A 14,869-nucleotide genomic window follows, 5' to 3' on the forward strand; every position below is an offset into this window, starting at 1 on the left:
CACCTCCCCCTCTGCGGCCCCTCGGGGGACAAAGCAGCTGCCGCTGCAAGCCTCGCCCTGCACTCCTGACCCTCCGCGCCTGCTTCCGCCGCCTCCAAGCACCCTGACCCGCCGCGCACGCTGCCGCCGCCTCCTCGGCCGTGTGCACTGCTGCTGCACGCCCCACCACGTCCCTTCCGCAGCCACCACCGCCTCCGAGGCCACCGTAGCCTCGCACACCGCCCGCCACTCCCTGCTCCCGCCTCTGCTGTGTGCCCCGCCCACAGCCACTGCCCGCCACAGCCTCCGAGGCTGCCGTGGCCGCGCACACCACCCGCCACGCACCGCACACTGCCACTACCGCCTCAGAGGCCACCATGGCCGCGTGCTCCACACCCGCACCACTGCCCGCCCACGCAGCCACCTTGCTTTCTGCTTTCTTCACTCCTCCCTCCCTCAGCATATGCAAATTAACCGCCATCTTGTTCGCTCTGATTGGCTGTGGGCATAGTAAAGGTATAGTCAATTTGCATATTACTGTTTTATTAGATAGGATATTTAAGATATATATATATATTAAATATATAAATATTTAAGAGAGGAAGGGAGGGGGAGAGAGATAGAAACATCAATGAAGAGCCCTAGCCAGTTGGGCTCAGTAAATAGAGCCTCAGCCTACAGACCACAGGGTCCCAGATTCAATTCCAGTCAAGGGCATCTACCTCCTTTGCAGGCTCCTCCCCGGCCCGGCTAGATTCGTGGTTGGCAAACTGTGGCTCTCAAGCCACATGCAGGTCAGGCTTCATGCAGGAGGCAACCAATCGACGTGTTTCTCTCACATTGATATTTCCGTCTATCTTTCCCTCTTTCTCTAAAAATCAATGGAAAAAGTATCCTTGGGTGAGGATTAAAAAAAAACAACAACACAAAAAAGAAACACCAATGAAGAGAGAGAATCATTGATCAGCTGCCTCCTGCACGTCTTCTACTGGGGATCTAACCCGCAACCTGGGCATGTGCCCTGACTGGGAATTGAACAGTGACCTCCTGGTTCCTAGGTTGATGCTAAACCACTGAGCCATGCCGGCCGGGCAAGGGATACCTTATTTTTTATATTTAATTTTCTAGTTATAGCAAGGGTGTCATAAGTTTTGATTTTTTTTGTGTTCATATAGAAAGTTTTCTAAACTTATATAGTTTTTTAAATGAGACTGTTAGCCCTAGCCTCTTTGGCTAAGTGGATAGAGCATCAGCCCTCAGACCCTGTTCCCATTTGGGGCTCATGCTTGAGGCAATGGGCCGGAGGCAAAGACCCTGCCGTGCCTGTATAGAAGACAATCAATCAATGTGTCTCTCTCACACTGATGTTTCTCTCTCTCTGTCTCTCCCCTTCCCTTCCACTCTCTCTAAAAATCAGCAGAAAAATATTCTCAGGTGAGAATTAACAAAAAAATAGAAATAAATGTGGCTGTTAAAGTCTATTAGGTTTATCTCTTTTTTTTTTAATATATTTTATTGATTTTTCACAGAGAGAAAGGGAGAGGGATAGAGAGCTAGAAACATAGATGAGAGAGATACATCGACCAGCTGTCTCCTGCACACCCCCCACCGGGGATGTGCCCGCAACCAATGCACATGCCCTTGACCGGAATCGAACCTGGGACCCTTCAGTCCGCAGACCGACGCTCTATCCACTGAGCCAACCGGTTTCGGCAGGTTTATCTCTTAATGATTATGTTCTCTACAAGTAATGGAATTTACATATGTCTTTTTCAAATTCATACATTTCCTATGCCTTTCCTTTATGTTGGTCTTAAATAATATTGGTCACAACCTCCAATACTATATTAAATTATTGTGACAATAGAAAGAAAATGTGTGGTGTTTTTTGGTTAATGGGGTGGCATCTATAAATTTTCCATTTATTATTTTATTTGCTGTAGGTTTTTATATATGTTGAATCAGAAAAGTTGCTTTCTACTCCTAATTTTTTAAGGAAGAATATAGTTGAGTTTGACCAGAACACACAAGAGGCAAGGGGAAACAGAGCCATCAAATAAGAGAGAGTATACAGGGACAATAATTTTCTTGAACAAATGATAAACTGGTTCTAACATGAAAGCATGAAAATATCAAGCACTTACTGTGGGCCTTGGAGCTTAGGAGAGGGAAAGGCAAAGGGAGACTGAAAATGCGCTGGGAGTGCTCCTAAAAGGGAGACAGGCCTGGCACTTTCACAGGCATTATTTTTTAAAAATATGTTTTATTGATTTTTTTACAGAGAGGAAGGGAAAGGGATAGAGAGTTAGAAACATTGATCAGGTGCCTCCTGCACACTCCCTACTGGGGACGTGCCCGCAACCAAAGTACATGCCCTTGACCGGAAATCGAACCTGGGACCTTTCAGTCTGCAGGCCGACGCTCTATCCACTGAGCCAAACCAGTTTCGGCTCACAGGGATTATTTACTCACTACAAAACTCAGCAAGACCAGTAATCTTTTTAAAAAATACATGTTTTTATTGTTTTCAGAGAGAGGAAGGAAGAGAAAGAAAGGGATAGAAACATGAATGATGAGAATTATTGACCGGCTGCCTCCTACATGCCCCCTACTGGGGATGGAGCTGGCAACCTGGGCATGTGCCCTGACAGAGGATGGAACCATGACCCCCTGGTTCACTGGTCCACGCTCAACCACTGAACAAAACTGGCCTGGCGAGACCAATAATCTTAACCCCATTTTATATTTAGGGAACTGGAAGCTCTGAGAGTGGGACTTGCACAATATTGCACAGCTAATATGTGACAAATTAGTGATTCAAAGAAAAGGCTAGATTCGTGGTCGGCAAACTGTGGCTCGCAAGCCACATGCGGCTCTTTGACCCCTTGAGTGTGGCTCTTCCACAAAATACCACGGCCTGGGTGAGTCTATTTTGAAGAAGTGGCGTTAGAAGAAGTTTAAGTTTAAAAAATTTGGCTCTCAAAAGAAATTTCAATCATTGTACTGTTGATATTTGGCTCTGTTGGCTAATGAGTTTGCCGACCACTGGGCTAGATCATCTCAGAACCTCATGTTCTTTCCACTATATTCACCCCCTAATTCCAAAAGAGGAGTCACCAAACATTTGTAGCAATGATACATCATAGGGATTCTTGTGTTACTTTATTTTGGTGATTCATTTGAAGAATGCTAATTTGGTGTATAAATTCTAGAATATTCCAGAAAAGGTGGTGTCATAAGTTTATGCTTACACTTTATATTCATCCCATGACAAATAAAATGGAAAAGCAATGCTTTAATAATACTTTCAATTTTAATTTTAAGGCAGCCCACTTGCATAATGACTGAGATGAATAGGCTGATTTAATGCTTTAAGGCATTTTGTTAGGCAACAAGAAAAAAATGGGTCAAAGGAGAAGAGATTTCATTATAAAAGTAAATATAAGAAGGAGGAAGAGGAAGAAGAGCAGAAGAGGAAGAAGAAGTAGTAGGATGAGTAAATATAAGACATATTCGGTAAGTGTTGGGTGGTTGAGGGGAACTGGGTAGAACTGTTAGGGGCAGAAATAGAATAGTGGGGTCCAGCTATAATCATAAGAAATATTAATCATGCTCTGTTTGTTCTGTTCTGATTAGAGAAAGCACATTTTAACCTGGCTGAGAGTTGTATGCTCCTGGACATGGAATGCAGTCCATCCTCCTTTTCCCAGAACTGCCTATCATCATGGAAAGATTAACAACCTTGTTGTGGAAACGATCTGGTTCTGAGGCACCCGCCCTTTGTGACTCCTCCATTCCCCAGCCCACATTGCCTGTAACCTGTAACCATATACCTTGCCCATTTCCCCATGCCTGTAATTCCTACTTCCCCACGTAATTTTTGTCCTTCTACCCAATATAAGCAGCTGGGTTATGGAGAGGGGTAGAGCAGATTTGTGGATAACCTTTTGCTCTCCTTTCTGCTGGCATTGTTGGAATAAACACTCATAAATGATTCAACCCTGCCTATGCTTACTTGGCTCAAGTAGTGACAGGCAGCCCAGACCCATTGGTTGTCTGATTTTATAACTAGATATCACTGCCAGATTCATGTGTTCTCTGCTCTCATCGATGATAAGGGATACCAATATGACCCCTAAAATATATCCCTGTTTGTTACAGAAAATTTTAAGTGAAGGAAAAACATAAACATTCAAACTTGTCCAAACATCTGGATTACATGCCCTGACAAGGGACAAGCCTTACTCATAAAGTTTCCTTGGGGACAGGGTTAGGGAAAGCAGTTTATTTTACCTGAAGCTGCTCGTGTGACTGTAATCAAAGAAGCACTGAGAGCCAATGCGCGAGCAGGAAACTGAGACCTATGAGCCAGAGAAAAGAAGTTCTCAAAGGTGATCAAAATGAAGGGCTTCTAGAAGCAGGTGTGGAGCTAAGTTTAGCAAGCTGGGGAGGTAAGAGCAGATAACTGAGGAGCAAAAGAGTGAATAAGGAGAAATCTGTGTAAAGACCCAAACAGCACTATTTTTTACAGCTTAATTTGAGGCCCGTTGCAGTAGTGTGATGCACAGAGCCTTTAAAAGGCCTTGAATAGAATATAGAGCCAAAAACACTTCTAGTTGTTATAGCATTCCAAATAAGGCAAGGATTGTAAAGAAATAAGATTTTTTATAGCAGACTACAATTGCTTAATAAAATTTGATGATATTATTACTGTGTTACTCTACTTAATTAAATTATATGCATTTTAGAAAAAATTTTATCTAAGCTAACCATATTTTCTGATCCAAAAAGTAGGCATGCTAGTACACATTTGTCTTACTTAGGGTTAGAATATTTTTCAGTGAAACTAACTACAAAATCAGGAGGTATTTATAAAGTTTAACCTACAAGTATAGGATTTAGCATTCAATTAAATATTATATTTGTGGTCATTTTCATAAAAATGGTATCAGAAAATAAGTCAGAGAAACACAAATACCATATGATTTCACTTATATGTGGAATCTAAAGAACAATATAAATGAACAAACAAAACAGAAATAGACTCATAGACAGAGAGACTGATGGTTGCCAGAGGGGAGGGGTGCTGGGGGACTGGGTAAAGAAAGTGAAGGGATTAAGAAGTACAGATTGGCAGTCACAAATTAATCACAGGGATATAAAGTACAGCATAGGGAATGTAATCAATGATTTTGTAATACTATGTATGGCGCTAGTTGTGTACTGAAAATATAAAAGGTACTTTTTGTAAAGCCTATGATTTGCCTAATCACTATGCTGTACACCTGAAACTGAAAAAAATTTAAACATTAAAGAAAATGGCATCAGGCTTTCAGTTTAAAATGTAACCCCTTATTTCTGAAGCTGTTTTTATAAGAAAATAAGGTTTGATCTACACCACTTCAACTTAGAACACCTTCCCCCTAAATGTTTTAAGCCATGAACTGCCTACATAGCAAATTATTCACTGAAAAGTGATTTTAAAATGATGTTGTTTTAGTCTTTTCTAATAGGTGTTACATGCAAATATATAAAAATTCAAATAGCACAAAATGATACATAGTAAAAACTTGTCTCCCTCCCACCCCAAACTCTCAGTCTTCCTCCCCAGAGGTAACCTCTGTTATCAGTTTCCTTTGTATCCTCCCAGAGAAGAAAATCACTAAAATGTCTATAAGGAGAGGGCATGAGGATAGTGACCAGAACAGTAGGGAGTCTAGTGAGGGGATAAAAGCATACACAAAGGGGGGAGGCAAGAGATAAGAAAGTCATCCTCAACTAATTGATAAATTTGTCATTAGTTCACCTTTTTTAGAGAGCCCCAAGCCTAAAGCTTTACTTCTTAATAGCAAAACTTGCTATACCAAAAGCGTGCAAAGGCTGAGCATCTGATTTCAGGTTCCTTAATATTTTTTCTCTACAATCAAAACACTATCACAAAAGTAAAATGTGTAGATGCAATCTCGCACAAAGCTGCTATCAAAATTCTAAAACACGGCTTCTTGAAATACCTGTAACTTGGCCTCCCCCTAGTCATTTAAGGAGCAAAATATGTGAGAGGAAAAGGGGAAAATTTTAATTAGCAAATGTGCAATATATATGTTAGCTCATAGAGAAAAACAGAAAGTTGGATGTTTTCTCCCTTAGCCATCAGATTCCATTCCTGGTCCTCCTCTGTCCACTACATACTCCTAAGTTGATATTTCTATCTGTGTCCTTTGTTATGCATTGACCCCTTGACAGCCAGGCCCACCCTTTTCCCCTCCCCACAAGGATGCAGATGCTTTTCTGGACAGGCACTTCTTTTATTAGTTAAAAAAAAAATCTTTATTGTTGAAAGTATTACATATGTCCCTTTTTTTGACAGGCTCTTCTTAACTTTTGCAACACCATGGATGGAGTTGGAGAGTATTGTCCTAAGTGAAATAAGCCAGTCAAAGAAAGATAAATATGATATGACTAGAGGCCCAGTGCACAAAATTCATGCACGGGGGTGGAGGGGGTGTCCCTCAGCCCAGCCTGCACCCTCTCCAATCTGGGACCCCTTGAGAGATGTCCAACTGCCCGTTTAGGCCCGATCCCACCGGACATCCCTCTGACAATCCAGGACTGCTGGCTCCCAACTGCTCGCCCGCCTGCCTTCCTGATTTCCCCTAACTGCTTCTGCCTGCCAGCCTGATCACCCCCTAACCACTCCCATGCCAGCCTGATTGATATCTAACTGCTCCCCTGCCAGCCTGTTTGCCCCCAACTTCCCTCCTCTGCCAGCCTGGTCACACCTAACTGCCCTCCTCTGCAGGGTTGATCGCCTCCAACTGCCCTCCCTTGCAGGCCTGGTCCCTCCAACTGCCTTCCCTTGCAGGCCATCTTGTGGTGGCCATCTTGTGTCCACATGGGGGCAGGATCTTTGACCACATAGGGGCAGCTATCTTGATCTTGTGTGTTGGAGTGATGGTCAATCTGCATATTACTCTTTTATTAGATAGGATAGAGGCATGGTGCACAGGTGGGGACCAGCTGGTTTGCCCTGAAGTGTGTTCTGGGTCAGGGTGGGGTTCCCTTGGGGCGTGGAGAGGCCTGGGTGAGGGGCCTGTGGTGGTTTGCAGGCCAGCCACACCCCTGGCGACCTAAGCAGAGGCCCTTGGTATCTGGAATTTATTTACTTTCTACAATTGAAACTTTGTAGCCTGGAGCGGTGCCAAGCCTCCTGCTCGATCTGTGGCTGCCGCCATTTCTTTTTGGATTTGTTTACCTTCTATAATTGAAACTTTGTATCCTTGAGTGGAGGCCTGGGCTCTCCAGAGTGTGTGGAAAGCTTGGCTTCCTCTGTTGCCGAGGAAACCCAAGCCTCCCTTCTGGTAAGCCATCTTGGTTGGGGTTAATTTGCATACTCGCCCTGATTGGCTGGTGGGCATGGCTTGGCTGGTGGGTGTCGGTTATGTAGCGGAGTCATGGTTAATTTGTATATTACTCTTTTATTAGAGAGGATTTCACTTATATGTGGAATCTAATGAACAAATTAAAATAGAAACAGACTCACAGATACAGAGAAGAGACTGACAGCTGTTAGAGGGGAGGGGGTTGGGGACTGTGTGAAAAAGGTGAAGGAATTAAGAAAAAACACACCAAGGTTGCTGCTGCCCTTAGCCCCTGCAGTCACCCCACTTCTCCAAGCCTCGGGCGGGACTCGGCCAGCCGGGGTTCCGTGCTGCCACCGAACCAGCCTTCCCAGCAGCTCTGGGCACCCGGGACCCTCGCCTGCCAGCCCGCTTGCCCGCAGCCCGCCGGCTGCACATGTCCCCAGAGCCAGGGCTAGGGCGGGCGGTGGCTCGGCATGGCCGGGCTGGGCTCGGCGGCGTCCCCATGGCCACAGCCGGCTGGCGGGACGGCTCCAGCCAGGAGAAGTACCGGCTCGTGGTGGTCGGCGGGGGCGGCGTGGGCAAGTCGGTGCTCACCATCCAGTTCATCCAGTCCTATTTTGTGACGGATTATGATCCAACCATTGAGGATTCCTACACAAAGCAGTGCGTGATAGATGACAGAGCGGCCCGGCTAGATATTCTAGATACAGCAGGACAAGAAGAGTTTGGAGCTATGAGATAACAGTGTAATGAGAACTGGTGAGGATTTCCTGTTGGTCTTTTCAGTCACAGATAGAGGCAGTTTTGAAGAAATCTATAAGTTTCAAAGACAGATTCTCAAAGTAAAGGATCATGATGAGTTTCCAATGATTTTAATCTGTAACAAAGCAGATCTGGATCATCAGAGACAGGTAACACAGGAAGAAGGATAGCAGTTAGCATGACAGCTGAAGGTTAATTATATGGAGGCATCTGCAAAGATTAGGATAAATGTAGATCAAGCTTTCCATGAACTTGTCCGGGTTATAAGGAAATTTCAAGAGCAGGAATATCCTCCTTCACCAGAATCAACGCGGAAAGAAAAAGACAAGAAAGGCTGCCATTGTGTCATTTTCTAAGAATCCCTTGAGTTATAGCTACCAACTGCCAGGAAAGCCCTCACCTTCTCTCCTTACGGTGACGTCACAATGGTACCTTTCTAGCCTTAGACAAGTGATCACGGTGGTGGCCTCTGACCAAGAAGCTGGCTGACTACTTCTGTGAGGTCGACCCCATGGTCATTTCAAGACAGATGGAAAGGAAACACTAAGGCTGCTTCAAAAGTTTTCTGATTATTTCAAAAGATATAACTGTGTAAACAGACACATTCTTTTTTAAGGGCTTACATTCTAATAGGGATGAATCAGATTTGGAACCTAAGCTGTTTGCCAAGCTGAAATCATGGGTTTTGAAATAACTTTTAACGTCTGGAATCATATTGCCTACTGTTAATCTAAGTAGAAACATAGGGAGTTGTTGTTGTTTTTTAAATGTGAATTTTTGCCTATCTCTAAAACTTTTTTTTTAATTTTTTTTATTGAGGTATTATATGTGTACATATCTTACCATTACCCCCCCCACCCCACACCCACACATGCCCTCCCCCCCCCCAGAGTTTTGCGTCCATTGTTTATGCTTATATGCATGCATACAAGTCCTTCGTTTGATTTCATAACTCCTCCACCTCTCCCTAACTTTCCCCCTGTAATTTGAAAGTCTGTTTGATGCTTTACTGTCTCTGTATCTATCTTTTTGTTCACCACTTTATAATGTTCTTTACTATCCCTAAATGAGTGAGATCATGTGGTATTTTTCTTTCATTGACTGGTTTATTTCACTTAGCATAATGTTCTCCAATTCCATCCAGGTTGCTGCAAATGATGAGAATTCCTTCTTTTTTATGGCAGCATAGTATTCCATTGTGTAGATGTACCACAGTTTTCCGATCCAGTCATCTGCTGATGGGCACCTAGGCTGTTTCCAAATCTTAGCTATTGTAAATTGTGCTGCTATGAACATAGGGGTGCATATATCCTTTCTGATTGGTGTTTCTAGTTTCTTCGGATATATTCCCAGGAGTGGGATTACTGGGTCAAATGGGAGTTCCATTTTCAGTTTTTTGAGGAAACTCCATACTGTTCTCCACAGTGGCTGCATCAGTCTGCATTCCCACCAGCAGTGCACGAGGGTTCCTTTTTCTCCGCATCCTCGCCAACACTTGTCGTTTGTTGATTTGTTGATGATAGCCATTCTGACAGGTGTGAGATGGTACCTCATTGTTGTTTTGATTTGCATCTCTCGGATAATAAGTGACTTTGAACATGTTTTCATGTGTCTCTTGGCCTTCCTTCTGTCTTCTTTTGAAAATATTCTGTTTAGGTCTGTTGCCCATTTTTTTATTGGATCATTTATCTTCCTCTTATTAAGTTGCATAAGCTGCCTGTAGATGTTGGAGATTAAACCTTTATCAGTGATAGCATTTGCAAATATGTTTTCCCATGCAGTGGGCTTTCTTGTTGTTTTGTTGATTGTTTCTTTTGCTGTAAAAAAGCTTTTTATTTTGATGTAGTCCCATTTGTTAATTTTCTCTTTAGCTTCCATTGCCCTAGGGGCAGTGTCAGTGAAGAAGTTCTTTTGGCATATGTCTGAGATTTTGTTGCCTGTGGATTCCTCTAGTATTTTTATGGTTTCCCGTCATAAGTTTAAGTCTGTATCCATTTTGAGTTTATTTTTGTGTATGTCTCTAAAACTTTTTATGTCACCTTTAGTTACCTTAAATACACTGAATCGAATCCTCAAAAGTGAGACATCTCAGACCTTTACTGATGCCACAGCCTTTGTTTTCCAGTGGCCAAAATACCAAAATGCCTATTGTATTTATAAATTAAAAACTGCTTTAAAAGCCTTTATTATTACTCCTGCTCTTAAAGATGATAATATTCTGTGTGGCCAAATATTTGGACTCATTCTGGACTTAGGCATTTCAATGGTCTTGGTTTTCTAATTTCACTCTTTTCACAACCATGTTCAGAGTAAAAATAAAGAATTTATGTGTGTCTTCCTTTGTAAGTATTTCTGGATAAGGGGGTTAAAAAAAACTAAAACCGTTTTTGTTTGTAATATAAAATATGGAATTGATCTTTCCAGGGTCAGAGATGATTAATGTTTTTGCTATATACTTTTATACATTATTTTCTTATCAAACTAGTTAACAAGTATTTTTATATCTTTGTAAGCAACTATGCTTTCACAGCATACCTTGTGTATATGTAAAGATAAGTATTTAATTCTCACTGTTCACTTTTAACTGACAAAGAAAAAAAGTGAAAACTACAGGAACTGTGGTGGAACTTGACTTGCTCTTCTGGTCCTGGTTGTGGCAATCTTTGGCCAGTCACATAGCTACCTGAGAAACCTGCCCAGGAGAGTACAACAGGATGAGGATCTGAAATCACCCTCACTGTCCCGCTAGATATTGACTGTGTGTCTGGTAGTACCTGTAAACCTTTAAATGGACAATTATTATAACTGTGGGTGACTTCTGATTTTGTTTTGAATTATGTGGATTGTGTTTAAACAATTCAAAAGTCTGTTCCTGATTTTGAGATACTAAGTGGTATTGCACAGTTGTCACTTTATTGAATGTGTACAACAGTCCCAGGAGGTTTATAAAGCATACCCTTGTATCGCTTCAGGTGCTGGAATTAAAATTGATCTGTTATCACAAAAAAAAGAAAAAGAAAAAGAAAAAACACACCAACAACTCATAGACACAGACAACAGTATAGTGATTACAAGAGGGAAAGAGGGGTCAGGGAAAGTAAAAGAGTATAAAGGGGGGATAAATGGTGACAGAAGGAGACTTGACTTGGGGTGGTGAACACACAGCACAATATACAGATGATGTATTATAGAATTGTACACCTGACACCTATATAATTTTATTAACCAATTAGAGGCCCAATGCAAGAAGATCCGTGTAAGAATGGGCCTTCCTTCCCCTGGCTGCCAGCACCGCCATTCCACTCTGGCCCCGGAGCTGCCTTTCCACCTACCAACACTGCCCAGAGGCCCAGAGCAGCTGGGGCGGTGCAGAACACCCCTGGCCGCTTGGCACCTGTGTATGCAAATTAGCCCGCCATCTTTGTTGGGTTAATTTGCATACTCACTCTTGATTGGCTGGTGGGCATCTCAAAGGTACAGTCAATTTGCATCTTTCTCTTTTATTATTGTAGATGTCAACTCAATAAATTCAATAAAATATTTTTAAATGGAAAAAAAAAATGGCGACGGAATAGAGTCGAGTTTGGAGTCTGTTCCTGGGGCGGAGAGTCGGAGCAGCAGAGGCTCGCAGAGGGAGTGTATGTGGGCAAGCCAAGGGACAGCTAAACTCCAGGAGAAGGCGGGGGAGTGCTGGGCAGTGTTCCTCTGACCGCACAGCACCCACAGGGGCTGGGTCCCCTCCCGGAGCTGCGGGCTCGCTGGGCGCCTCGCCATCTTGCAAGGAAAGGAGGATTTTAGTGGAAACCTGACTTTCCGCGACAACTGCAAACACTGAACTGCTGGGAGCACCAGACCACCGGTCCCCTATCAGCGCAAACATTCGGATTCAAAGAAACTCTTCACTGCACCACGGAAAGGTCAGATTTCGCCTGAAATGAGGGGCGGTTTCTAATCCCCGCGGTGGGTGAGGGAAGCACTGGGTGAGGGAAGCGCTGCAGCCGCAGGACCGGCAGGAGCCGGGAGGTCTGTGCCTAGAAAAATCGGCGGCAGTTGGAACTGCCGTGATCCGTGAATGAGGAGGGGGGTCTTCTGAGCTGCTAACAGAAGTGACCTCTTGAAAGCAACTCATTTTAATCTGACGAGGAGGGTCAGACTAAGAATTTTCAAAGGAGTGCAGGCTCCTTAGCCTGGTGCACAGACCCACGGTCCGCACACTTGGGCTCTTTCCGACTCTGATTGCTAAGCCCAATACATAGAAAAACCCAGGTGGAAACCCTGAAAGACTGCAGGGGGAAGGTGTTTTTTCGGAACCTGGGGACCAGAGCTGCGTGTGACCATCAGAGAGGCAGCTCTGAGGCGCACACCTCCACAAGCTCTGAGGCGCACACCTCCACAAACCGGTAGTGAGTGCCATAGAGGGAAAAAAAAAAAGAGCTAGAGAGGCCCGGAAGTCAATTCAGAAACACTGCCACCCAGGGGCTGAAACGCTAATTGTCTCTGGTGTAATCAAAAATAAATACGAGAAATTAAGACAGGGCTGGCTTAAAAAGCAGGACTGGCTTCCAACACTGAGGAGCCCTGGAATGAAGCTGAACTGAAATACCGCCCAGACTGGGAAAAAGGCGTACCAAACAGAATAATAGAGGAAGTGAATGACAGCCGCTACTGCACATTTTAGTCTTCCTATTTTTTAATTTTCAATTCTTTTTTCAATTTTTTAAATTTTTTATTCTCATATTTTTTATTTTCATTTTTTGCATCTTTTACTTAAGAAACTAATTTTTTTTTCTTTTTCCTCACTCGATTTTCACCTTTTTAATTATTACAATTTTATTTTCAATCAGCACTATTATTACTATTATTTTACTTTTTTTTTTTTAATGTCATTTGATTTTCTCTTTCTTTTATTTTTGGATTAGTGTCCTACATTCGATTTGCATCTTTCCCTTACAATCGCTTTACCCTATCTCAAAGCTAACATTATGCCATCACTCTCCTCTTAACCTTTCCCCCTTGGTCGCCAGTTTATCTTAACCCTTTCTGGCTTTAGATTTTCCCTACTTTTTCAGTTTACCCCTTGCTAAAACTTCACCCTACTTATATATCTAATTCCCAACCCCCTGCTCCAAATCCATACAAACCTCTCTCTACGCTACCTTAAAAAAATTATTTTTCTCTCGGGCCTTTTGTTGTTGTTTGCTTGAATGTTGATTAGATTGAATTTTTATGCTTTTTTATGAGATTGTTTTGATTATTCTTTTTGTTGGTTTGGTTGGTTCTTTTGTTTGCTTTGTTTTTGTTTGTTTTTTACTTTTGCTTTCCCTTGCCTCACTTGATATTAGCTGTTGTTGCAGTTTGTATTAATCTCCAGGCTCGTGTTGCTGGAATTTGCTGGGAATAGTGGTTGTTCTAGTGGAGTTTACTCCCCATATATATAGTTTGTTCCCCTTTTCTCTCTTAGTATCATTCTTGTCTCTCTTACTTTTTTTTTCTTTTCTTTTCTTTTTCTTTTCTGTTATTTCTTTTTCTTTTCTTTCTTTCTGCTCTTTTCCCAAGTTCAGATTCACACTCTTTTTTTTTTTCGTTGTTGTTCTTTCTTTTTACTCTCCCTCTTCCACTCCTATTCCCTAATTTGTCTTTCTCTGGTGGTTACCTTTATTGGAGGTTATTAATATCGTGAATACAATTCTGTTCAGTGCCTTGTCTGTTGTGCCTGGTTGTGTTGTATTTTATACCTTTAAATCAACGCCAGAGAGAGAAATCTATATAACCAGACATCCGGAGAAGACAGACCATGAGGAGACAAAGAAACAGCCCCCACAGGAAAGAGAAGCAGGCATCACCAGAAAAGGAAGTAAACGATTTAGAGGCAAACAACCTATCAGAGAAAGAATTCAGAGAAATGGTCATAAAGTGGCTGAAAAGGATGGAAGAAAAATTCGACAATATGAGTAAGAACCAAGAAGAAATGAAGAAGAACCAAGAAGAAATGAAAAATGACATCGCTGCTGTAAAGAACTCAATAGAAAGCATCAAGAGTAGACTAGATGAAGCAGAGGACCGCATAAGTGAGCTAGAAGACAAGATGGAAAAAAATACCCAATTACAACAGCTTCTAGAAACAAAAATTAGAAAGATTGAGGAGAGCGTAAGGGAACTTCGGGACAATACAAAACAAAACAACATCAGGATAATAGGGGTGCCAGAAGGAAAGGAAACTGAGCAAGGAATAGAAAACCTGTTTGAAGAAATAATAACAGAAAACTTCCCTGATATAGGGAAGAAAAAACCCACACAAATCCAAGAAGCTCACAGAGTTCCAAGCAAAATGAACCCCAAAAGACCGACGCCAAGGCACATTATAGTTAAGTTGGCAAACACCAACGACAAAGTAAGAATCTTACAAGCGGCCAGAGAGAGACAGACAGTTACATACAAAGGAACCCCCATCAGACTAGCAACTGATTTCTCAACAGAAACTCATCAGGCCAGAAGGGAATGGAATGAAATATACCAAGTCATGCAAAGGAAGGGTCTAAATCCAAGAATACTGTACCCAGCAAGGCTATCAATCAAAATTGAACGTGAAATCAGGAGCTTCAGAGACAAAAAAGGACTAAGGGAGTTTATCACCACCAAACCAGCAATGAAAGAAATGCTAAAGGGTCTGCTGTAAAAAAAAAAGAAAAGAAAAGAAAAGAAAAGAAAGAAATAGGAAGCAAAGAAGGTACACAGGGGTATAGAATAAAAATGGCGTCAAATAAGTA

General features: G+C 42.4%; 1 protein-coding gene, 1 long non-coding RNA gene and 1 pseudogene across 2 annotated transcripts in view; 2 read left to right on the top strand and 1 right to left on the bottom strand.

The window, feature by feature from the left end:
• LOC103302154 (toll-like receptor 13) overlaps positions 1-14,869 on the bottom strand; it is a 55,438-nt gene that overhangs the window by 19,445 nt on the left and 21,124 nt on the right. The gene's annotated exons all lie outside the window — the stretch shown is intronic.
• Positions 286-4,639, top strand: LOC129150258 (uncharacterized). Its single transcript, XR_008556990.1, has 3 exons — positions 286-495; positions 3,304-3,495; positions 3,616-4,639. It is a non-coding gene; the product is annotated as an uncharacterized LOC129150258 (long non-coding RNA).
• LOC103302144 (ras-related protein R-Ras2-like) lies at positions 7,843-8,830 on the top strand (annotated as a pseudogene).

Source organism: Eptesicus fuscus, chromosome 1 (genome assembly GCF_027574615.1).
Source record: "Eptesicus fuscus isolate TK198812 chromosome 1, DD_ASM_mEF_20220401, whole genome shotgun sequence".
Classification (NCBI taxonomy): Eukaryota; Metazoa; Chordata; class Mammalia; order Chiroptera; family Vespertilionidae; genus Eptesicus; species Eptesicus fuscus.